General features: G+C 44.1%; 1 long non-coding RNA gene across 1 annotated transcript in view; it reads left to right on the forward strand.

The window, feature by feature from the left end:
• The first annotated feature begins 3,893 nt into the window (after positions 1–3,893).
• The window catches only part of LOC142603214 (uncharacterized), a 54,520-nt gene continuing 32,150 nt past the window's right edge, over positions 3,894–26,263 (forward strand). Inside the window, exons 1-2 of the long non-coding RNA XR_012837105.1 lie at positions 3,894–4,024; positions 7,835–7,975. This is a non-coding gene — a long non-coding RNA (uncharacterized LOC142603214). The remainder of the gene's footprint in view (positions 4,025–7,834; positions 7,976–26,263) is intronic.

Below are 26,263 nucleotides of genomic sequence, written 5' to 3' on the forward strand. Positions count from 1 at the left end.
GATAGGTTGTTAATCCATTAGAAAAAAAAAAAAGTCTTTTTTTTTGTATCCATGACAGAAGTCTGAGGTTTGATAGATGCATGAGAATCATGTTGTAGGAACTATTTTGCTCATCTGTATGTAAGTTAGTTGGGGAAAGTGTGGTTAAAAAAATGTGCAGAGAAAAATAAAAGAGATTTGTGGGAAGATCAGGAAAGCAATGTTTCACATGGGTAAAAAAAATGGGTATTTTTCTACATTTGACAGTGACTTCCAAATTACTCTCAACTTTGCCATGATAAAATTACTCAATTTCCCCCCCAAATAAAAATTCAAATCCTTTTTGAAGGTAATTTACTATCCCATAAAAAAGCCCCAACTAACAAAATCACATTAGTAGGACTTTCTTGCAAAAAAATTATTTTTTTATGGACTGTCATCAGAATGCATAATTTCAGGGGGAAATATGAACAGGAGAAATCAAATAACTGAATGTTTTGAGTGAAGTAAGAGGAACTTTATGAGAATTTTCCCGTAGTTTCTCTGAAACCCCGTGATCTATCCATTTGGTTGTCCATCCATCCTGAGTTTCCCATAAGAAAGCAGCAAGTCTTGGAGCTGCTACGTGTATTAAGCTAACCTCTGCCACATATTCTGGCAAAAAATTTGTTCTTTGCGGGAGAAGTACACTAAACTTTGTATGCACTACCTGCATTGCCACCACTTCTGCTCTTGAAAAGGTTCGGACAGAGCTGTGCGTGTATCAGAATTGGTAATGTTCCCAGAGCAAGAGCAAGTCCGTCCTTATGAGATTATATGTTATTTGATGATTTTATCGTGCCCACATGTAGATCATTACCTGCATGTATATTAAAGGTAGTTTTCAGTGGTTGCTCTTTCCCTTAAATCTTCTTTGAGACCCACTGTTAGCATGCCAGGCACGTGAAGGCGTATTTCAGCGTTCCTGGATGGGTGCAGAAGCATGCGTTGTCCGTGGAAGGATGGCCCGTGTGGCCGATGGGGACGGCAGCACGAAACTCTGCGTGGCTGATCCGTGCGAGACATGCTCTCGCTTCAGCTGAAGTTTTTAGATCAAAAAGGTCAAACAAGCCTCTTTTCTTCAGAGGTGATGGTGAAATTCACAGTGACTTTAATGGGACTGAATTTTCACCCTGCAAATGTTTTAGAGGTTACAATCTCTTCCTGGATGTGTCCTTTTTTTCACACTAAAACTCTTAAGCCAGATTCCTCCTGGGAGGCCTCTGACACCTACATTAGACTCTTTCTTAATCATAAGCTCCAAATCCTGCTTCTGACCCAAGACGGTATCTCATTTTTTGGCTGAGGATAGAGGGAAGCCTCCTTCTCCCCATATGCAGGGGCACAGGGATGCCTTCCCAGTCTCTGCAAAACTGTGCCGCTCTGTGCAAAACTGACACCAGCCTCATTTACATGCCAAAATGATAAGGAGAATCAATAGAAATCACAGTGGGGCTTGGTTTTCTGTTCTGACAGGCCAGAACCTACAACAAACTCCCAGAGTGGTGGGAATAATATTTGATCACCCTCCTCTCCCACCCGTGACAGCATTCATCTGCACATCTGGCGAGCCTGCCGCAGAGATGTAGCACCTTCCACCAGCCTGGAAGACAGAAGCAAGGTGAGGCCCTGTCCTCCCACCCATGTCTGTGCTGACAGCGATTTTGGTGCTGCTGATGGTTATCACATCTGCACCCTCTGCAGCTGATGCCTCGACTTCACCCCTTCCACCCGGCTTCCCCCCTTCCCTGCTCAAACTCATCCGGAGATGGGAGGGAAGGTGATTGAAAATTCCCTTTGAAATCTTGTCTGTGAGGCAGGGATTTATCAAAGCAACGAGGTTGTGTGTGTGTGTGTGTGTGTGCACCAGCCCTGCTATCACATCAAACAGGAGTTTCAAAGGGGCGCCCTCGTTCCCTCATCCCTATTTCTACACGTGTACACACACGTGCACACACATATTTTCCTTCCTTTAGAAACTACTGGGCTTCTTCTGGGGCTGCTCATTAAAGTCTGCACTGATGGGGGGAGATGCACAATCCCTCACCGCAGTCGCAGCATTCAGGGGGTGAACCAGGTAAAGCACTGCACCGATTCCTGCTCTCGACCCAGAGACTAACGTGACAGCTGGATGCAGCACAAGCCAGTGGCTCAGAAATGGTCCCTTAAAAGGCCAGGATTACCCACAAAAGCACGTCAGCTCCCTGCCCTACAGACAAGAGGGTGTTGTCTTTAGTACATGTGACAGCTGATAAAACAGCCTTTCCCATGTGTTCAATAAAAGCAGCAGGCTCGGAGACCCTTTCAACACCTTTATCCTGGCTGTCAGTTATGAAGCCTCCTGATACCGATAAGACACAAGTCAGGACAAATATTGCCCTGTTTTCTGAGGGGTGAAATAGTGGTGTATGCAGTGAAGTGACTCGAAGCCAGAGTGACAGGACAAATGCACCGCAGAGCTGGGAGCAGAGCTCCTGCGCGTATTCACAGAGGAACCTGAGTTTCTGGCTCAGAGAGACAGAGAGATGCCTGGCCTAATTTATGGGCTCTGAGTCGCCCCATGGCTGGGATGAGGTGGACTCTGGGTTCAGCCCTTTTACAGGGTGATTTGGTCCCATTCTGCATCTGCCTGCATTAGCAGTGGGTGACAGACAGACGGGGTGACTCCAACACCAGTAGGCAATGATACCAACATTAGGAAGTGACAGAGGCCATATTTGTAATACTAATATCATGTTCCTGGTCTTGATGATGCTCTGCCTCTGGCAGCCTCCCTCCCTCCTCCCAGAGCTAGGGCAGTGCTATGCCCATCCCCACACTGCTCCAGCAGTGGTGAGGGAATGTGGGAAGCAAGTCATGGTCCTCCTCAGCCTTCTGCCTGAGCACTCCTTCTGCGCAGGAGCAAAGCATCGGTGCAGAGCTGCTGGACATATGGGGTGAACAGCAGGTGTGCTGAGAGGGAGAGCGGTCTGATAACCCCTTGGAGGGAGTCCTCTGTGTCTTACCCCAAACTGAGCTCCGTACCGCCTGCTGATCCACTGACTTAAGAACATCAGGCTATTTAGTGCTGGTATTGCAAAAGACCAAAGTAATACCAGGATGCTTAGGGCTCCAATCTCAGCCCATGTGGCTGTGCTGAGCTAGCTTCACCTCACAGTGAAAGCCTAACACCTAACTGATAGGTGCGAAGTGGCAGTAGATCAAACTGCCCTGGCCAGCTGGTGCCCAGGGTATTTACCCAGGAGCTCCGGCCAGCGCTGCTTAGTGTCCCATACCCAAACATGAGGACGGTATTTCTGCAAAGGTGCAATCACAGCCCTAATTGCAGGGGGATGTACCACAGAGAGGTGGTACATAAATCCTTAGAAAGATACTGTCTGCCCTGGAGAGCTCTGGCTCTCTTTAGAAGAGGTAGGCAAAGTGCACTTCATTAAATGGGGCACTCAGCCTCTGAGCTGGTGACGCAAGGTCACAGATGAGGTATGTGACAGGGTAGCAATCCAAAACTCCCTGCCCTGAGCCTCAACCACAACTTCCCTGATGCTTTCTTTGATAACTTACTATCTTACCAGAAGAAACACAAGTTCATCTCCCCCATGCTTTCCTACAGCTGAATACTTGCTGGTTTTGGAGTTTTTCACCAGGGCCGTTTGGGAAAGCACGGGTTTAAACTGGCTCTGCCCTGTCAGCAGTGCTTGGCTCTGTGGCAGATGCACCCGCCCCGACAAATCCCGCCGGAAAACCCTCCCGCTGCAGTCTGAGCTATGCCCGCAGGGCAGTGGCAGCTCCAGCTGACAGAAGACAAAGCTGAGGTCGTCGGCCATTAGGGACCTACGTGACCATATATGACCGCAGGTCAGAGGCGAATTGGGTATAAATGGAGTCCCGCGAGGGGCCATCTTGAGTCGGTCTCCCTCAGGGCAGTGGGTCTGGGGCTTGCCCCGTGCATTGGGACACCGCCTGCGGTTCATCTTCTGTATGCATTGAGAGACCTCATCTTACACGGGTGAGTGATTTTGCACATTTTGGGTCATCAACCACAAACCTTAGGAGCTCTTAAGTCAGCAGTGTAGTACTAATTTCCCAAATGACATCCTGAACCTGTGGATTGTTAATGTCTGTTGGAGCCAGAGTGGTTTCAGTTAGAACAAACTTAGTTTTTCCCCCTTCCATCTTGTAAAATAAGTATTTCTGATTGTTTGTTAACTGGACTTGCCTAGTTTGTGTGGTTCTGTGACAGGCTCAGCCTGAGCAGGTTTGGAAACACTCTGCTGAACTCCTGCATTGCTTTGTCCCAGAGGCCCCACTGTGTGAGACTTACAGGAGACAATGCTGCCTTCCAGCCAGAGTATCTCCTGCTGGGGACACAAGGAGGAATAAATGGGTACCACATGTCCTGTGTTCTGACTTTGAAGACCTCTCCCTGTGCAGAGCAAATTTTAGCACTTTCCTAGGCAAATGGATAACGCCTAAGGTGAGTCAGATGTCCACATATCCCTTACCCCAGCTTTCTTTACTAAAGCAAAAAGAAAATACCTTTGGTAACTCCTTTGGTGCAACTCTGAAAGACCTAAATAAAGAGGGTGTGTGTTGAATTTTGATGGGTGGTAAAGTCTAGAGGGCCGTAAGGCAAGGTCTGCCTGAATTGTACCTGGTGATGATTCTTTTTCTTGCTAGCATACCAAACTGTTTCATGGATGATGGCTGGTGCATCTGCAGATGTGTAGACATAGCAAGGCTGAAAAGCAGCAACCAGTGGGACTACTGCTGTCATGGCCAGGATCTTCCTTGGCTTTGCCCTGTGGCCTTTTGGTGAACCTGCTTGCTCTGTTCTCCAGCCTCTTCAAAGTTTTTCATCTAGCTCATTAATTGGGCTTGGTGAAAGGGGTCTGGAACTGCTGGAGAAAAGAACTTTGTGTGTTAACCTGCACAGCATTTGTATTGCAAGAGTGTAAATCAGTAACATGTATTTGGGGCAGCACTGGGCTTCAGTTTACAGAGATAGCTTTCTCTCCATTGTGCATAATGCTCATAGAAATTTATTGACAGGTCAGCAAGAGACTCTGAGCCTCTTAACAGAATCAGAGGCCTCTTTTTATAAATGTATCTCATTTTTATTTGTACATGTTTGAGTGAATTTCCAGCTTATAAAAGTGAAGACCTTCTCTTTAAAGTTCACACACTCACTAAAGCACAAAACTGCAGTTTTGTTCCCCTCAGGAATGAAAGGCTCAGACTGCTGCCTTTCCTGTCCTTCATCACTCATCGCCACCTCTTAAACTCTGCTGATGAACGTCAGTCCTGATCTCTGACTTCTCTGCTAATGCCTTCCTGGGTCTGTCCCCTCTGCTGTGTGTAGTCCTGCCACGCTGCAGGACTCTGTCCTGCTGTAAGTCAGACTGAATGTACCAGCTCAGTTCCTAAACTGGGTCCAGTTCAGAACTACCCTTTTATACACATACAGGAAGGAATAGAAGGAAGACCTGGCTCAGTGTGGGTAGGGAAAACTTCTGAGAGTGGGAATAAGGCAAGGATGTGAGTCTCAGGTAGCAATTCAGTAGCAATGAGCAGATGTTTCCCTGAACCCAATGGTTTCAGTCTCTCCAGGGTTCATCATTGTGTCTTACTCAGTTTCTGCCATGCCATTATCTTTGAAAGACACATCTATCTGGGAATGTTCCTCTTCTCTTCAATCCTCATTTTTCTTCCTGGGCGTGGGCATCCTCCCTTAAACTTCAAGCACCTCTCCTTAAACCTCAGTTTCCTAACTAAGATTATTTATTGATAGCTTCTTTCTTTTCGTTTTTCTTTTTCCCTTTTGGCTCCATGGCTCATCAATTAACTGGAGAGGGTATCGATCAGTAATTGTGTCAGGTTTCCCAAAGCTTTCTGGGAAATGCGGCGGCTGCTGCTGTTTCAGATGATTGCATATGCTCTGTCTTTGATTCACAGAGCACAGCCAGAGAGAATTCTCACTCAATGTGACTTAAACGAGCAATGAGCTCACAATTTACCCTTAGGAGGGTATTATTTGCAGCTCTCACTGGATGGGTGTTTGACATTAAAAAGAAAACAGAAGAAGCCAGAACCTAACAATTAATTCCCACTGAGCCAAATGGAAACTTTAAATTGGGGTTCTATGGCAGTCTGACATATGTTAGCTTATAGCACTAAGCTACCTGGCTGGAAGGATATTTGTATCTGGCAAACTAAACTTACAGTAGTAACATGATTTGTACCACACTCTGATTTCAGCCTCCTCCTTCTAAAGACTCAGTAAATTAAGTTCATGTTGGTGGCACTCTGTGCTGTAAAACTGCTGCTGCAATCTCTACTGGGTCTCCCACTGCTAGCACAGCTCCTAAATTTTGAAATTCTTTGCTTAAAGAGAACAGCTATTGATTAATAAGGGATTCTTTTCTGAGTCTTCATCTGCTTTTCTACATGGTGGATAATTCTGCCCTAGCAAGCTTGTAATTCCCAAGCCTGGGATTGGGAAGATGGTGTTGGCCTGTTCAACATGTACATGTGCAGTTGCTCACCTCCTTTCCCATGCTGAAATCCTATTGATTGGAGTTGAGGAGAAAACAACATGACATTGCCTTTACTTCTAGGATGATTTACATGGCCTCACACCCCACAATACATCTCTGGCCTGAAAGACATAGTATCCATCTCACTAACAAATGCCAGTGTGTGTTTCAAAGCAGTTAAGAGTGGGTGGGTAACGGAGACGACACCATTGACCTATCAGCAAATAGCCTGAGAAAGAGCTGCTTTATATATCTGAATAGAGTAGATATTTCACTAGCGCCTCACTGGCATTATACGGTGATCAGCTGCCTCCTTCTTGCTACTATGTCAAGAAGTTCAGCTGCATTGAGCTCTTCAGTGGTTTTCCAGGGAGGGGTGGGCTGCCCGAACAGTGATGGGAGGTCTGGTACCTTGGGGAGTCATGATGGCTAGTTAAGAAGGTCCATTCCCCCAGACAGTCTGGAGTTCCTGCTGTCTCTGGCTGGTAGGTGATGTGATGCTGCAGAAGGGGGCTAAAGAGAAGATGCAATTTTTTGAATGCCAGTATTTTGGCAGGTAGAAGAGGAATTGCTTTGGGTGCTCCTACCCAGCTTGCCTTTTGCCAACAGGAGAGCTTCATGAAGTCTCTCCTCACCTGTGTTCCTTGCTAAACATCCCTGAGTGTTCCTACTGACGTAGGATGAGACTTTGCCACCTAGTCCTATGTCTAAGACCAACCTTCTTGCTCTTCAGGAAACTACTTCAGCAAGAGGGACTGTTCAAGCTACTCAGACTTTGGTCTTTAGCCCCTTACATAAAACTTCAGGGAGCATTTGCTTGAAATAAGCTGCTGTCACTCCTTGTGTGATGTTTCCACCCTGAAAGGTAAGGAAGAGGAAAGTGAAAGGGCTGCAGGAGGGGTTGGAGGGGGTTTGAGGATCTCATCCACAGTGAAAGCAGAGAGGCTAATGTGAGACCTGCATATTTTACTCACTATCCCAAACCAGCTCTCCGTTCTCCTGTGTTTCTGATATTGCCTCCTAGGGCTGTTCAAGGGAAGGTGAATTCTATGCTGAAGTCCAGGCCTAATTTCATACTTCAATGGGAGTAATAAAAAGCTTATCAGATGAAGATTGTTTTCATAACACCCCCTGCAAGCATATGTCCAGCACACATGTAAACACAAAGGCTTTCTCATTATCCCCAGCTTTGTACTATCCAACTTCTACCATTGTTTTTTTCTCACTGTTTGTACATTGACCTGTATTCAATGCAGCATCCCTGCATGTGTTGTTTCTCACAGTAACTGTTGTACATGTACCCATACGGATTATGCATGCATCAGATCTTCACAATTCCTTTGCGCCTGGCACAAGTTCAAATGAGTTGAATTGGAAAGCGATGGCTTTTTCCCCTCTCATCACTACATGTAAATCTTCATCAGGTTGGTGACTTTCCAGCATATCACACCCACTGTTTGTGTTTTGTCTTGTTATTTTATTATCTATTAGCTCAGCAGATAATAAATCAGTCTTAGAAAGAATTAGCACTTTGCCATTCTGCCTCACAGAGCACCTTTTTTTGGTTTTATTATTAAAATGACTAGTATTTCTTTCCATGAAAGGTCAGCACGTGAATTTTTTAGCCACCAGCAAAGCATCTTTTGTAATTCCACACACTGAGAATCTTCACCAGCCTGTCAGCTGCTGCTTCTAACTGTTCCTCATGTGCTATGGACTTTCACACTGCTCTGAGAAAGCTTCTCAGCGCAAAGATGCCACCTACTTCCTTGTGAACTACTACAAAATCGCTTTTGAGCCCATCCTGTAGTACGAGTGGTTGTTGTGAGAGATAAACCAGCATAGAGGGTTAGAGATGTTAAGGGTGCCAATTGAATGAGGAGTCTCCTGATGAGGTGGGCTTGATTTGGGCTCTTCTAACTGTGAAGGTTAACCCTTGGTTTTCAGACCTGATGCCATATTCAGGCGGTATTTCCCAAAGTTCAGAGCTGCTGTCAATGGGTTGAAAGGTGGTTTGAACAAAGAACTGAGTTCCAGCAAATAAGATACAGAAGGTTCAAAGTCAGCCCACGTAAAAATTTAGTCCATAATCTTAAGACAAAAGCAGAATCACATTAAGAAGCTAAGCTGAAGCAGCAGCTTTATTTCTTCATAGCATCCTCGTATATATGCTGAAACACATTCCTCCCCCATCAATCACAGTAAAAAGCGTATTTGCTTAAAGTAGTTGTGAATGAAAGAGATGTGATGAAATCACTGTCAATGGTCAGGCTGGGAATTCATCAAGATGTCTACTGATCCTCTTAAAAACGTATCATTGCCTATTGAATTGTGGAGCCTAATGGAAGGCAAATTAGTCGACAAAGTTGGTTTTATTTTCCCAGAGTTATAGACTTCATCGTATTTCCAATTCGCTGCTAAACAAAGCTATGAGCCTACCTTTTGTTCAATTCGAAGCATTTAATGACTTCATAAAAAAAACCCAGGCTGTTGAAATTTATATCCATAAGTTGTCATCTTTGCCTTATTTTCAATTTTCCTGTGAAGTTATTAAAACATTATGTGATCGTAATATATTTATGGGGAGGGGGAAATGAGGTGTAACTCTGAATGAGGCACAATGATTTGATAAGAACTGTAAAGCATCAAGTGCCACTAACTTGTACAGGGCAAGTTCTGTGTGTGTCTATACACTGAGTGGAGTTTTGAGTACATATATTCTATACTTGTTGCACAGAGTTTCTATTCTCCCAACCTATATAAATATTAATGAGACTCAAAGGTATCAAACTCTGCTCAACAAGTTGAACTTAGACTCCCTCTTGCTTTTGAACTCCTTTGCCTTTTTCTTTTAGATACTGCATGACAGAGGATAGGAGTTTTGGAGCAAACTTGATGGTAGTGTTTTGCTGCTAACAAGCACAGAGCCCATTATTATTCCCTATGCCTTTATTCACAGGGGAGAAAAAAAGAAAACTATTAATGGACATAAGTAGCTTTCTAGGCTTCTGTTCTGCTCTGTCTTCTCTTAGGTTATACTGCACCTTCCCTGCGGTATCTGAACTTCTGGCCTGTTTTGTCAGCTGGGTGCAGAGCCAAACTTACCTTTGTAAGTAGGATGCTGAGCACATTGACTGTACCAGCTCTAGACAGGGATTTTCTTTCTGCTGCATATCTGCAGAGTGTTTTGTGCAGGGCTCCTCACCTAGGTCTCCTATGGCTGTGTTAAGAGCTCCTAGCATGATACCAAAGACAGACTTACAATTTAGAGACTTGCTCTCGGTCTCTAAGCTTTCTCTCCATAGAAAGAAGTCAGTGCAATGTCCAAGCTGAACACAGCAGGCAGGTCTGAAAGATGTCTGTATTGAAATAAAAAGAGACCCCAGTGTGGCACTATTTTGAACATATTAATCATTTTAGGGAAAAGTTGGACCTGGTATAAATCAGAGTAACCCATTGTCTTGAGCAGTGCTACTCCAGTCTCCAGTGGTCGAGAAATGGTCCAATCAAACTGATGGCATGTCAATATGAGTGATAGGAGGCGTATGTTTCTGTGTGCTAAAAGCAGCACAACACATTGCAAGGGATATGAAACTGGAGCGGTTCTGACAGAGCCACATATGGCTTCACATATATAATGTGCAAATTCATCAGTCAAAAATATTGAAACACTTCATAAGGATAAAGCTCTGCTCCTATAAGGGCTGCAATCCCACAGACTTAAGGGGAGCAGAGCGGAATCAGTGCCAAGTGCTTGCAAAATCCTCCCACAATAGTGTCTTCCAGGGTCGTCACATGTGAGCAACTTTCATCTTGGGAGACCACGATTCATATCTGGCTTTAGTCATATCCAGCTGAGTGATTTTGCCCATCTTCCTCTGTCATATGCATAATATCTTCAACCACCCTGGATCGGGAGAAGCTGTCCATGCTCAAGCATGGAGGGAGGCCTTTTGACAGGGTGGTACAGAGCTGATATAAGGGACACCAAAGATTGTTGAAAGCAAGCACAGAGGAGTATAGGCAGAGTTAAGCCTCTGTGCCAGATCAAGGCCATTTCAGGTCAGGAATGAAGAGCCTTGGCAGAGCTGTGTGGGGAATCCAGCAAGGTATCTGCCCTCAGGATTCCTGTCTCCAATCTGCACTAATATTTGGCTCTCTCAGGGCTGCTACATCCACTTATTAAGAAGATGCAAAGAAAATATATGCAAGAATTTTCCCCTGCTAGGTTTATCCCAGCACCATTAAGCTTCATGTTTGCACATCCAAACAGCTCTCCAGCACCAGGAAATGAGTGTCTGGGCCCACCAAAAGCATATGTTTGTCTTTCTGGGACCAGCACATACCCTGTGCTTTGGAAGGCTTATTTCAATTCCTAATTTTGGGTTGACAAGATGCACAGGGCTCCAGAGCGTAGCTCACTGCATAGACCATGCTGAACTGACAGGACAGATATGCGGGGGCATTTGCTGGCACATGGAAGAAACAACGCAAAACATTAGCTACATTAGAACTATTTAAGATAATCCTGAGAGTCCTTCTTACAGACAGCTCTGCTCCTGCTGACTCTAACTGTATAATGCTAGAGCAGAAAGCCAAGCCCAGCATGGCTGGTAGGAGAGGGGTTTAATTATTTTCATTCTCCATTTTCATTTCAGCATTCCCAGTAATTTGCGTTGCCTTTGTTACCAGAACAAGGGAGACAAAAGATATTTGCCTTGTAGATTCCTTTAAAAAGCAGTTCTTGTGCTAGTGAAAGCAGCCTGCCTGGCAAGCTGCTGAAACCAAACCCCACAAATCCACATAGGTTCAGCATGGAGCACAGACCCAGGGTGACTCTTCTGGACCATGACCCTCTAAGGGCGAGAAAGGAATGCATTCCTCTGGACCAGTCCTTAGTCTATTTGATGGGGTTGCCAACAGCAAGGTCAATGCAAGCCTAGCCTCAGGCATGTATTATTTGCTGTTGTATACCATTCCCTGGCAGGAGCTGAGCTGGACCACTAACCTTTTCCCCCTGGATCACAAAAGATGCTTTTGATGGAGTTAGCTCATGGTGACGGCCACAGTGGCTGATTTGGAGGCAGGAGTTGCAGAGTGAATAACTCTGTTCTGTTGCTGAGCCTTGGTGCTTGATAAAACTGCATCTGTATGTCGAAAAGGAAAGCAAATTACACTAATGGAAGGGTGTATTGTTTGAGACAGTTCCAGACACCCAGGAGACCATCCTATTTTCCTGTTGGAGTTAAACTGATGGGTGTTGTTCTAGACTACACACATGGGAACGCTCTTTATTTTCATTTCCAGCTCAGAAAGCTTGTGCCTTCTATTTTCTCATTGGGAAATCACACTGTTTTCTGTACCTGCTTATCATAAAATAAGAGCCTGATTGCACAGCATAGCTTCTGTTCCAAACTGCGTGTAAACTTAAGAGTAGCAACTGCAAAACACAGTGGTATGTCTGTGTCTTAACTGTGTGTCCTTTCTGCCTGTCCTCTGAGCTGGCCGTAAACTAACAGGCTACTTTCCAGAAAACCACATTACCAAGGAATTCTTCCTTCAACAATATTGAGCAGTCACTGAGCCTTTCTCAGAGATACAACCACGTCTGGGGGTGAGGAAAATAGGTAGGTCTCTGTCATTAGCTATCAAAATTGGGACAGAGGAGGTTCAGCATTTGGAGTAAGAGGTCATATAAGAATCCATGTGCATATAGGTGAATTTACCTGTACCAGAAAAAAAAAGAGGAGTTCCATCAGAACTGTTCAGAGATGGATCTCTTTTGTTAGAAAAACACTAGGGGTTTAATGCAGAGATTACAGCATTAGTCTGTTGCTGGAGACAAAATATGGCTGTATACATTAAAAATATTGAATATGGCTGGCTACTGAGTGGATACACACAGCTGATGTAGTCAGAATACATTCATTTTTCTGGAAACACAGGCAGATTTTGTGCTTTTCTGCAACTTGCTGATGATCTGCTTTTCATTCCATTTGAACCTGTTTTCTTTCATATTATATATTTTTTGAGTAGAGTTGGCTCTGGTGTTTTTAATGCCCTTAGCAGAGTTTGGAGGTCACTGTAGCAGAGCAACTAGTGAAGACAGCAGAATTCCAGCAGCAATTGAACTGCTTCCACGAACTGCTCGTCGTTATGTCCTCTGGACATCTGTTGTGCTTCCTTAATGGGGACTGTTGGCTTTGCTCTTCAGGGACAGAGCAAAATATTCTTGAGTTCAAAAATACTCTGAAGTGCTAGTTAAGTCAGATCTAAGCACAGATAACACAAGCAACAAAATAGTTTGTCATGCTTTGCAGTTCTTAACATTAGTGTATACCTACACCAGCGAAGAGGAAACTCTATACTGATTATTGACTGAAATTCCCTTTGCACCTCTCAAACAGCCTGAGTTTCACATAACCTTAAATCCTCTCAGTCCCAGGTGACAATGAGGAGGAAGAAGTGTTGGCAATGGGAAGGTGAGAGAGGAAGTCGAAAGGTTGTGGCAGGCAGGAGGTTTCTGTAGTGCGGTGGAGCAGCTGTCTGCAGCACAGGGAAGGGCAAAAACTGGCTCTAGCTCGACTGCAAAAGCCAGAGCCTCTTCTGAGCAAAGAAGCATGACAACACCAGGGGAAAAAAATCCTCCTTGGTGAGGCCCCAGCAACAGCAGGCCAACATGTAAAGATGCTGGGTCCAGTGGCAGCCATGGAGCCGCTATTTCATAGCCACATCACATGGGACCAGCCAAGACCTTTGTGTCTCTTGATACAAGGGAAATGTGGGAACACAGAGCAGTGATTTTGCCCAGCATCTTCTGCACATACCCTTAGCCAGGCAGGAGGTAGTTTCTGGGGAAAGGACGCTATTAACAGTGCTTTCCAGAAGTTTCCAGCAGCTCTCTGAGTGAGTTGGTCTTTCACAGGAATTTTCTGCTTGAAAATGTTAGAGGGTTTTTTTTCCTACACCATGCTGCAGGCTCCTGCATGCTATGTTGTCATACTTGGCAGGAGGATGAGGGGTAAGGAAGTGTTAAGTTATAATGTAAATTGAGTTTATTGCTGTCTGGCAGAATATTTTGGCAGCCTTTTGTGACAAAGCCTCTGCCACAAACACTTTTTTATGTTTGGAACCAGGTCAAACCATTACTCTGGGTGTCTACAGGGACATGTACAATACTACAGCAGCTCCTACTGTCAGAATACGGATGCATCCCTGGCTTCCCACTGAATGCACTCACTTCCGATAATGTTGGAGTCCACAGGCTTTGCGAGCAAGAAAGGTTATTGGGGAGGGAGGAGATGACTGATTCAAAAGGGTCCATGTTAAACAGCTGTTCAAACCATAATGTTTCCAGTTTCTCAGTACTTCAGGACAGGCACCACATCTTTCTTGAGGCCATCAAAACTGTAGCATAGATAATTGCTACTCTGTCAATCTGCTGACTTCAAAGCTATTGAGGAAATCTATCCCAGTCTGGCCTTGAGTAGTTCACATTTGGGACTCCTGTTGCCATATGTCAAGTTTTGTGTCACAAACCATCACATGAAGCCCTAATGATGTGATACCCAAAGGGCACAAGGGGAGAATGGCCAGTGGGTCTAGCAAGAGGAAGGACTCATCCCACATGTCCTCTTAGAATGGCTTTCCAGTTCAGCGTGTCTCTGTAGTGTCACGTGAAAACATCCATTGGGTTATGAGCATTTCTGTCATGATCCATGCTCTGTCACTTCAGCTGAGGAAGGGAGGGACAGAAGGATGGTAGTGAACTGCATTTCTTCTTTTCTTTCTTTGGTCCCATGATAGTACCAGTTAAAATTAATGGAGCTATTGTGGCTGTGCAAGTGTAGGAGAGGATTTATTTGACAGAGCTGGAGATGGAAGGGTTAACTATATGCCTAAAATGGCTTCACTACTCAAATATTTTCTTGGAAAGCTTTGAAATGGTAAGCCTTTGTAGTTGTTGGGTTTTTTTAATTAACATTGATCATTGGCTGTACCAATTAATGCAATTACTTGGTCCAAAATAAAACATCCTATCAGATCTGTATCATATGCTAGTCCTCTCAGAAAAACAATTTAGGCAGAGCAGACTGAAGAAGTGGATTAGCCAAAGAAAACATTTCTGTTAAAAGAAATTATCATTTGGGGTTTTTTTAGAAGAAATGATACATTGCCTGCATGCAGAGTCATAACCCATTTCCTTTTCAATAGGAACTAAATATGTTTAATCACTAGGCTGTCATATTAACTATCTATTATTTTTATTTAAAAAACATGAAGGAAACAAATGTTAAAATACAGGAAATTGTTCCAGCATTGAAATTTCTCTTGGGATACAGGTAGGATTTGAAGTTTCAGCAACTTTGGAAGATGGGGGTTCTGCCATGTATTCACATCTAGTTTTTCCAGTTAATTTCAGTGATCAGAGAAGTTTATGGGTGCTGTTAGTTTCCCAGTTCTGCATCCAAAGGATACATTGGAACACAGAGACATAACCTGAGTGTAACCTCCCTCTGATCTATAAGCTATATTAATATGACTGTGGGTGGTGGGGATTTGTACACTTGGATCCAATTTTTTTTCCCTCTAAAGTGCTAATCCTTCACTTGGAACCCACATATAAAAGACTTGGCTTTTCAGGACTAGATCATGTGTTTTCCAGGACAGTGGATGCCTCAGCATATCTGCTGGTGGGAATTTGTTGCCATCAAACGTGAAATGAGAGCTTAATTCTGGGTTTGCCTGAGGGCCAAACCTTTTTCACAGTTCCAGTCCACATCTGAATACCACCACTTTGATCTTCCCTGCTTCATGGACTCTAGTCTTTTATCCTTAAAAGAAGTTCAGCCACGTTTGTGGTGGAGATTACACCTCACTTCTTTGTACCTCTTTTGCACAAGCATCACATCCTACCATCTCCCATCTGTTCCCTCTTGCTGCTCAGTGGAGACCATCCCAGAAGGGTGTCCCATCCCAGCCATGTGAGACAGTGCCCTCCAGGCAAACTCAGAGACAGCAGCAAAACAAAAATGATGAGGGAGAAGACCTCCAGATTCAATCTCCACCCAACGTTTCCCAGATTCATTAGCATCCCAACATGATGCCACGCAACTTCTGAATGTTCCTCCAGCACAATAAGCAAAGCATGCTCCTACCTCTACCCCTCACACAATGCAATGGACCTTCTCCAGAGCTGTTCCCTTTTGTTGCTCCTCCTCCACTAATGGTGAAGGGCTGGCTTCTCCCAGGGCTTTGCCAGACACCACGTGTCTTGCTGCAACTTCTCCCAGACATGTGCCTGCTTGATGTGGTTACCCCTGCATCCAGATGAGGAAGCCCAGCAACATTTTTCAGGCCAGCACAGTGGTTTTCAGCCTAGAAGGGCACATCAGGTCAAGTGGAACACTGCAGATGTTGGCAAAACAGTGGAGGAAAAAATTAATAAATAAAAGTAACTCCCTTTCCCTCCCTCCAGTTCTTCCTCAAAACACTAATTAAAAAAAGAAAAATTCTAGGGTTTATATATTCTTTTTACTGGTTTTAAAACATTAAATAAAGCTAAAAAACCAAAGTGAAATATTACTTTACATGTCAACTTTTCTGTTCACCAAAGCTGCTATGAGAAAGAGGGGGATTAGGATGTATCTCCCAAACCTGTACTATAAGTATTCTTCACTATTGTCAGTGAGCTGAAATACCATTTTTTTTGCCACTGATCTTTAAAGATCACCTGCATGATCCGTACCCTGAGCTTTGGCATGGGACATAAAAAGATGGGTCTGAGGGGTTACCTGCGGTCTGTTTTCTAGGTCACCCCTCTGGGGCACGAGGCACAGAGGAGTTTGACTTCTGTCAAACATGCATTTGCATCCAAAGAGAGAGGTCACAGAAGGAGCGCAGACAAGAGGTGGGCTTTGTGCTGTGGGGCATTTGCAAGCAGATGAGTGGTGCCAGACCTAGAGGACAGAAAATTAGGGCACGCACTTGGCAAAAGGACTGCCACACAGAAAGCAAATGGCACCGGTTCAGCTGGAAGTCTCTGGGGATGTGAGGAGTCCCAGGCTGCTGCGTGACTCCTCCAGCAGCCACCGCCTCCAGGGGCTGGAAGCTGGCATCTTTAAAAGAATCAAAGCGAATTAGGGGGTCAAAATCAGTGGAAATGTGGTGTGAAGCAGATGCCTTTGGGCTGCTTTCAGGCTATATGAGATCTAGCTTTAATAGCTAGGAACTCCCCAGAGCAGTGACCAGGCTGTTGCTGTGTTTGAGATGTGCTCTCCCTTGGGTATAAGTTGCAAAAGTGCATGTCAGCAGCTGGGTCTGAATGCCACACTCAATACCTGCACTACACCGTAAGAGAGAGAGTTTAAAAGTAGGTCACAGCTCACTGTAATGTAAACTCTTTCTTCTCAGGTGCATCAAGGCATTCTTTCATGTGCTACTGAGGCAGGAGCAGCAATTCCTGAGCACACTGAGCATCTGTGATCCATCTCCCACAGTACCTGTTCTGGGGACTCTGGAGAGCCGGAGGCTGCTGCCTTCACTGCACACCGCAGGGTCTGGCAGGAGAGGGAGGATAGAAGGTGCTGCATGTCACAGCACACAGAGCTTGGGTGACAGTCAGTGGCATCAGATATATCAGCTTTCAGGTCTCAGGATGCCTCTCCATGCTCCTTAGCACTGCCTGGTGCTGGTGCGATGTCCTGCAGCTCACAGAGCAACCCTGTGCTGCTTTACTTTCCATGTCCTGGCTGCACTTTTATCTCTCTGCCCTCATCAGGTGCCTTCTGGCTCAAGCACATGTGTTTTCCCGTGGGAAAATGCACTTTTTCTTAGCAACAAAGGCAAGGCCTGAGATAAACCATCTCAGTACAGCGAGATTAGCAGGGAGGTTGAGAGAAAATAAATGTGTGGTCATCGCCTAGTGTCAGAAGCTTCAAGCAGATAGGAAGTTGAATGCTCAGTTCACCATTTTTCTAGACAAGAGGTGAAAAAGACAGAAGAAGTTCCAATTGTCCATTACTTGAAGATACGAGTTCTTCACCTCATGCCTTTGTACCTGCAGTGAATGGATGATGAAACCAGGAGCTTCCCCTGCACCTCCAGATAGAAATCCCACCCACTTGCTTTCGAATTATCACCAAGGCCACTGATCTTGATGCTTCCCATTTTTCTTCCCTGAGAATATGGAAATTTGACCGTTACCTACATTGCTTCCCTGCAAAATTACAGCCAAGGGCTGAAACAAGCAGATCATGAATGAGAGATGGAGTCATTAAAGCTCACCATAAGAGGAGGCAAATTTGCCTGTTCTCCACATGATGAAAGAATGGAGCTGGTGTGAAGATTTTCCATTGAAACTGGCTTTCTGAAACAAACGGTTAGCACCTAAATAATTCTATTCACAGGAAATACCTGCTTCTCATGGAAGATGTCAGTTTTCCAGATAGAGAAATACATAAAAATGTCAGATGTCAAAATGTATCAAAGATATTTCCGCTGAACTAAAACTGAGATGCAGTTTTTTGCGAAAATTCAAGCAGGGAGAAGTTAGACTTCCCTGACTCCATTGCTGAATAATACCTATCTCTCCTACAGCAGGCTTCATCCACAGAGTGTGTATAACTGTATCTTCTCCTTTATACATACAGGAAAAAAGCTGAGATATCTGAGTGATTAAATTAGAGTAGAAACAGACCTTGAGTATTCTGGATAAAGTCATTACCATTCAGTCAGCTCTCTGAGAGCCTTCGGCCCCAGTGAGATTGGCTGGCATCTCTTTCTCCCTCTACAGACAATCAGCACTGTAGGCATCAGGATTATCCCACCGAAGAAACACTTTTATTGGGCACACTGCTCATAGTAAATCTAGCAAGTGTTGCCCTTTCATTTTCCCAGCTGTAGGCACGTGTTGATCGTTCACCAGCTGCTGGTACCTGTGTGTGTTAGCATGGGGGCAGACAGAGAGCATTAAATGGGAATCCTGTGTGATGCTGCACCAGAGAGGTTTCTTCTCTCCAGCTCCATGCCAGCTTCATGGAGCAGCACTGTGCTCACCATCACCCCCAACCTCGGCCCCCTCCGAGGTGGCCTTGGAGATGGGTACCAACAGGAAGGATGCTCTGGGTTTCTCCAGGAAACCTGCCAAATCGCACAGGATGAATGCAGTCTAGAAAAATCTGTTTACCATGATGTGTTCGTATAGCTGGAAGGATGGAGCTGCTATTTCCAGCAGGCCTTCCTGTAGATGTAAAGGGGCATCTCAAAATGCATTTCAAACAGAAATTAAGTGCTCTGCTCTGTCTCATTTTCACCTGTGATGTGTCATCTCTTAAGTGACTCCAAGTTAGCAGACACCAGCAGGAAATTTAGTTTGTGAATGCAGCTTCTGCAGTTGCATATGCCAGTTAGCCACACAATGGCCAGCAGGACTGCTTTAACTACATTGGGGTATAAGTCTGGCCCTGACTGATAGCAAAGACAAAAACTGCCCAGGATATCATCTTGACCATCAGTGTGCACAGGCTCTCAGTCTGAGGCAGGGTGAGTTATGACACAGTAGGTTCATCACAGTCAGAGAAATCCTCCCCAAACCAGTGAATTGTTTCCGTCCTTCATACACAAAGGAAATAGACTTGCACAAAGTCCCACTAGTTTGTCCAAGGTTCCGCTCTTAATACCTCTGCTGTATAACACCTGACAAGAGCTTCCCAAGTGGCTGCCTACCCAAAAAAAGAGAGGAGACATTAGCAAGTACATACCAACAGCTCCACAGATGGATACTTGGATGCAGGTCTAAAGATTAAAGAAATAGCGTCATCCATAGTCAACCAGAATTTCTCTTTCACAGGCAATAAATATTGGATTATGTGTTTAGCATCATGACTGCCTTCTCTTTTCCTCTCCTTTCTTTTTTTCTTTCTGTATGGTAAGGAAAAAGCATATGATGAGTGTGGTATATTATAACTGAATATTAATCTCTTCTATTCAGTCAGTGCATGCATTCATTTATATGGATGATTTGCTAGTTTTGTTTGAATACACACACACATTTAACAGTGAGGTTTATTATGAAAAATGCCATCAAATTAACTCTTTTAAAAGATGCCAATATTATTGGCAAGAATTGCATTTTATTTTCTTTGTAAATGTGCTGCTTCCTTAGACATTCATTTCTTTGGAAATCCAGTACTTTTCCAAATGCAAAGACACTGGTGATGAGCAACTGTCATTCCCACATTAAAAAGCAAAACCAAGCCTTGATCTTTCTACAGCAGATTAGGGAGTGAGATAAAAATGAGATGAAAGCCTCAAATGTCTGTTCCACTAGGTTCGAGGCATTCTTTTTGTTTTAGTTCCGCACTCTGCCTCTTTAATTCCCGCTGGCTCAAATGCCAATTTTCTGCTATGTTGGCATGACTGCCGAAGAATTGCTTCTGTTAATAAACTGCACAAAATAGCTGAGCAATTAGGCAATTAAACTGTTTTAAATTTAATTTAAAACCCTGGCATTTTGCTAGGAGTACTTTTTTTTTCTTTAATCCCATCTTTTTCATGTGGTAGGAGGTAAAGGGCAAGTTGGAGGGGTGGGAAGCCAGCATGGTGACGAGGGAAGAGTCTGGTGTGATCAGAGTTTACTCTGCAGATAAGCTCCTGCGGCAGATAAGCACAAGGGCTGTCCGCTTTGGGGAGCACATTTCAGCCCTTGCCCCTTATTAGAGCAAGTCATTTTTTCCCAAACATTTAACACACAAACAAGCTTAATCTGATTTCTGTCCTGATCCCAGATGGGTATCAGGGCTTGTAAGCAAATGATTGCAAGAGCTGCCTACCTGCTCTTGGCTGTTAATTCAAAATAAAAAGGAGCAGTGGAGAAAACACAGGAATTACTATGCCGGAGGGCGAGCAACCTGTTCTGCTCATCCCCATGTGTTCCCACTGCATTCAAGGGCACTTCTCCAAGTTACCTGAACCATAGGAAAGTTTGTCCTTTAGTTTATTTGACCTGTACTTACAGAGATGCATTTTTTTGCTACAGATCAAGTTCGCATTTTGATAAATGCTCTCTCATTGACTTGCCATCGATGATGGCAAGGGGATTTATACTTGCTGGAGATGGGCCAAAGAGGAGAATGGTGAGAAGACTTCCTCCATCATGCCATGGCTGCAGTCCTGAGCCCAGCATCAGCTGCCTTTCTCTGCTGCCAGCCAAAGCCCCTCCTGGGCCACTTACACACTACGGGCCAAGCTTTGGCAGCCCATCCCCATCTTGCTACATCCTTACCCAGCCCAGCCCTCTACTCCTGGACCACCATCCAAAATCTGTTCATGTTTCTCTGTTCCAATCCACAGCCCCAACCCATCCCATTCATGGACCCAAGCAAAGGTCTCCTAATTATAAATCTTCAACTACCCAGCAACATCCCATCCCTGTGCACTGCAACTGCTCTTCCACCCTCACTGCTTTGCACCACGCACCTCAGCTGATCCTCAATGCTCCTACATTTTTCAGAGCAATTTGTCCTCTTTACATCTTAATGCATTAGATCTCTTTTCTTAGAATAGTGGCTGGAAGAAACAAAACATTCTCCTTAGTGCCATGCTAAAACTTTCCCCTAATAAAACCCCACTATGTTTTCTGAGCCTTTTTGAACTACCTCTGTTTGGATGAATGATGCTACAGCTATGTGAAATATAGCACAATGTTGTATACCCTGCAGTGCTGACTGTCTCCTCAAGGAAAGCTCATATTTCCATGGTCACATAATGGCTATTTTTAGTGAACCAGTCATTCTTGTTTTTTTCCTAGTCTTTGAAATTAAAAATAATGGAAAAAGAATTAAAAGAATTCTTCTAAAGGTTATACTAGTCACACACTGTTTGCAAAATTCAAACTGAAACTTCCCCCTCTGAGCTAATTTGGGGATATCAACATTAACAATATTCACGTCATCATTGCAATCAGGCTCACATTATCGTTTCCACTTAATACACCATGGGGACCAATCCTGCGGTAGCTGGGGAAATGTACGATAAGTTAATTCATTATTTCTGGTATGATTCTATGCTTAATCGAGATCTCCTGTTCTGCACAATGAACGCACTTGTTACCCTGAGAACAAACAAGTCAGTCCCAGGAAGTTCCTTGCTGCAGACCTGAATGTCTCTGCACCTTCGTGCTGTGGAGGAACCATCAGCAGCACAGGCTATGCTGGGGTGTTAATAGAGATACAAGGGCTGGAAGTGCTGGATGAGTTGGAGAAGTGAGACGTGCCATGGAAACAGGCTACTTGTGGCAGTGTTTTGTTAGTGTGATGCAGTGAATTGGGGCAGCAGCAAGACTTCCATTTTCTGCCTTTTGGACATCTCAGAGCACCATTTCAAAACCATTTCATTTTTTTGTCTCCATATATTAGCATAGATTGCAATATTCATTTCTGTCCTCTCATCCCTGCTGACATTGACTTTCCACCGCTAGCCCTTTGGCTGTCCAGTCTATTTTGACAGCAGGGTCTTCAGAACAGCATCTCCCTCTCTGTGTTTATACAGTGCCAAATACAAAGGGAAACATTTTTTGCTGGACCTTTAGCTGCTACTGTAATGTACATAATAATAATATTACATCTTTAAACTATCTGTCCTGTTATAACGCATCTGACAACCTTCTAAGAAAAAAAGAGGTATGTATTATGCAAATGTGAACAAGCTCTAACATCAAGTGGACAGCACATAATTCCAGATCATCTTCTGAGTGTCACAAAAAAATGAACTGTCACAGGCATGACATAGGGAGGGATAATTAAGGTAATGGGTTGGTCAGTATGTTTGTACATCACTTAGCAGCCATCAGCAGAATTACTGCTCAAGGTAGACCCCAGATCACTCCTCAAGTCTCCTTGCCAGCAACATGTAGTCAGGACTGCAGAATAAGAGAGTCTAGGCTTTAGCATTGTACGTAAGACAAGATTTTTCAGGCACTGTAACTCTTAGAAGGCAAGCATCAACTTCCCTGATTCTACAGGCAGAATCCTAAAATCTTTGTGTGGCCAACACCACAGAAGGAGAGCCATGGTCTGGCAGTGGCTCACAGCTGGGAGGTGACAACAGTTCCCCATGGGGTACCAGCACCTTGCTGGGTTGGACTGGACACATTGCTGCACCCTTGGGCATGACAATGATGCCATCCTCAGTGATTAGTACTGGTTTATTTCTACCAAGCTTCGGGATTACCCGGCAGGGCCTTTCTTTTGGTCAGGGGACTCAGCTCTGATGTGTTTCAAGAGCCACATGTTGGTCATGAACCACACGTCGGCCATTTCTGCTTTGTTTTGTAATATACTGACTAAAGGAAGTCCCAGGAATTTAGTTGTTTATTGTAGTTCCTACAAATACCAGCAGAGGTTGTATTGAAATGTAAGATGAACACGTATGCAAATAATACATTGACTCTGATTCAGTCACGATGACTTTGCCAATAAATATACAATCACTTTATAATACATTACATTTGTATATTTTAAACGACCTAATTGATAGGAGCATGAAAGCATTAAATTACCATATAGCAAGACAACTACACCACACTAGACATCTATTAACATACTACATGTCAATCAGTGTTTTACCAATTAATGGCTATCTAATTATCTTGCTATAATGAGCTTGTTAAATGCCAATTAAATGGCAAGATGTTTGAATGCATTAATAAGAATGTAATTACACAGTTATTGGTGACATAATTTTCACATCATTAACTAGTAACTTATCCTTATTGAGTTTAATAAGTATATTCTTTTAATTTCCCATTGATCCTGAATCAGGATACAATCACTGGTCAGTTAAGACTGAATGAGATGGCTATAATTATCAGGATCATTATTGGAAAAGTTTCATGTCTCCGATGTTATAAATAAGCAATAACTGAATAATGCATTGGAGGAAAAACCAACTGAAAGTGTAACTACACTCTGTGCACACAGAGAATAACCTGTGATAGAGAATCTTCTTCTTCCAGACAAGAAATGCACCACTGATAAGGGACCAGCTTCTGAACCTGGACATTATAGTTTGTTTGGACATCAGAAGGTCTATTTTCCCCTATCAAACTTTCCTACCAGTGTGCTCTAACTGAAAAGAAACCACGAGGAAGGCTGAGTCCTAACCTGGCATATCATCCCCACGTGAAGACACTCTGGGACACCCCAGGAGCTGGTGGGATGGGACGATGTCACCTTGCTTGCTCTGTATTACTCTCAGGGAAGTGGTTTCTGCTGCCTTTTGGTGTAGCTAGGGAGGATGAGGTGCAACAAGAAACACACGATGTGCTCCTGCATGGAGAAGGGCAGTACAGCCTGGTGGGAGCAGCACTCCGCTGGGACTCAGGAGATGGCGGAGTCATTCCCAGCTCCACCTCATACCTACCCTGAAGTTTGGACAGGTGACTTAATCCACCCTATCCTCTCATTTTCTGGGACCTGTGAGAGTAAAATGATCACCAATGATACTGAGGTATCCAAATCCTCCAGGTCAGGGACTGCACAAACACTGGTGTCAGCAGCAGCTCCCCACAGAGCAGGTATTAGAGCAAGTTAAAGCTGTCCACAGGAAGCTGAACTGAGATGTTCTCTTCAGCCATTAGGGTGTAATAGCTTGTATGAAAGAAAATAGCCATTCTTCCATCCCAAATCTTTTGTTTATGAAAAGGAAATAAATCACCCAGTGCATTTCCACACCAGAAAAAGCTATTTAACCAAGCGAGCATGTGTGAGCCATGGCAAATGCACAAATAGTTCTGAGTTAATCTCTTCCTTCTCCCTCTCATCCCATTTTTGCAAAAGATTTGGCTCATACCATATCTACTGTATTTAAAATAAAGAAAGAGATTGACTGTCAGTTACTGAATTAGGCACTGAGTTATGTGTATAACTAACTCAGCCCTTGGCCGCAGTGACTTAACTAGCCACCCCTCATTAACCTTGACGAGTGCCACAGGTCCCAGGGCAGCCCAGCATGTGTCCTGCATCCCCAGCTATATGTGCACGGCGCGTCTCCAGTGGAGCTTTGCCGGTATTTCCCAGACACCAGGAGACAAGAAGACGCTCAGTGGTCCATCACAGCTCGGCAGAGCGCTGCAGCCCGCACGTTTAAGTGTTTCTCTGAACTGGGGCCAGTGAAACTACCTCATCTTTCCTAAGGATGTAACCTAGCCCTCTTATAACATTTCTTCTTTCTCTTTTCATCTATCTTTCTGACTCCTTCAGTATTTTATTAAGAGAACTGGGGAGGTCTGCTGAATTCCCCTGCCTCCTGGGATTTATCTAACAGGAACGTGTTGTTCCTATCTTGGACAAGTAAGATGGGCAAATGCATACACAGACATCACAGTAACATCATCTTCTATTGATCTCTACTGGTCTAGGCATATTGCGGATGTGCTTTGTTGGTTTAAAGAGTCGTTTTCAGTGGATACTTGTCAGATTCCTTCCCTCCCTCATTTTCATCTCCTTATGAGAGCGACAGTTTTGTGTGAAAATACAGAAGTGCTCTCCTTTTCCTCAACAAAACAAAAATAAAGGAAGAAAAAAAAAAGAGAAACTCTCCAACCCCTATGCAGCATTTTTGGGTTTTGCCCTGAAAGCAATATGAAATTGCACTGAGCAGGTATGGTAATAATCAGCACTGACTGGAGTAATGATGTGTCTCCTGCACTGAAGCCCCTGACAGCAAAATCATGACCTGCTCCCCACAGGTATCAAAGTCACTAATTACCCATCATGCACTCAGGATAGGCATTCATTAGAGGAACTGACACTGTGTTATTCAGTCACGGGGAATCTCTTTCAAGTCCCTGCACTTTTCCCTTGGATAGAAAGAGACTGCATCAGCACAGGCACCACGTTTGCCTTCTGTCATCGGGCACCATGCTGCACCTCACTGGCTGCTGTGCTGCACAGCGCATGAGACTCGAAACTGAGGATCCAGCAAGAACAACTGAAGGATCGGCTCTTGGCAGTGCCTGGAAAACATTTAGTACCAGAGCATGGAGGAGCACATTTCTGAGTTCTGCTGCTGCTGCCCACCTGGTTGAGCAAAGCCAAAGGGTCTAAATCTCTTCTCAGCAATGTCCCAAGTGCTGCCATCTGGATCCAGGTGTTTCCTTTGCCTCTCAGATGAACAGACTACCTAAAGAAAATGGGTTGTTCCAGATGTTTTTTCAGGGCTAGGCTAATCAAGACAGTTCTGTTCTAATTCATACATAGGCTAATGAGATGACTGGTAGGGTCCATCTTACTAAATTCACATCCAAAGGTCCTTGATGTCTGCACGGACCAGATTTGCCTGGAGCCCTGTTTCAGACCCATCTGTGATGGGATTTATACTTCTGCCTCATATCCATTTCCCCATTACAGCCTTTCTCCTTACCTTCCAATTTTTTTTTTCTAGGTTGCTATTTGCTTTTACCCTGTGTCTTTGAAACTGAAAATGGTAGTCAACAATTAAGACTAATTATTTTATTGGCATATTATCTCTACAGTGGCACTCACCAGAAGAAAATAATAAGGAGTCAGCACTGGTAATGTTAAACAATTTATAGGTTACCTAGTTCAGAGAGACACTAGAGCCCTTCTTTACACTGAAACATCCAGCGCTGATCACTGTTATAGCCAGAGTATCTTGCTTGGGTGAACCATTAGTGTATTGTAGCATAGAAA

The sequence above is a fragment of the Balearica regulorum genome, chromosome 10 (assembly GCF_011004875.1).
Source record: "Balearica regulorum gibbericeps isolate bBalReg1 chromosome 10, bBalReg1.pri, whole genome shotgun sequence".
Lineage (NCBI taxonomy): Eukaryota > Metazoa > Chordata > Aves > Gruiformes > Gruidae > Balearica > Balearica regulorum.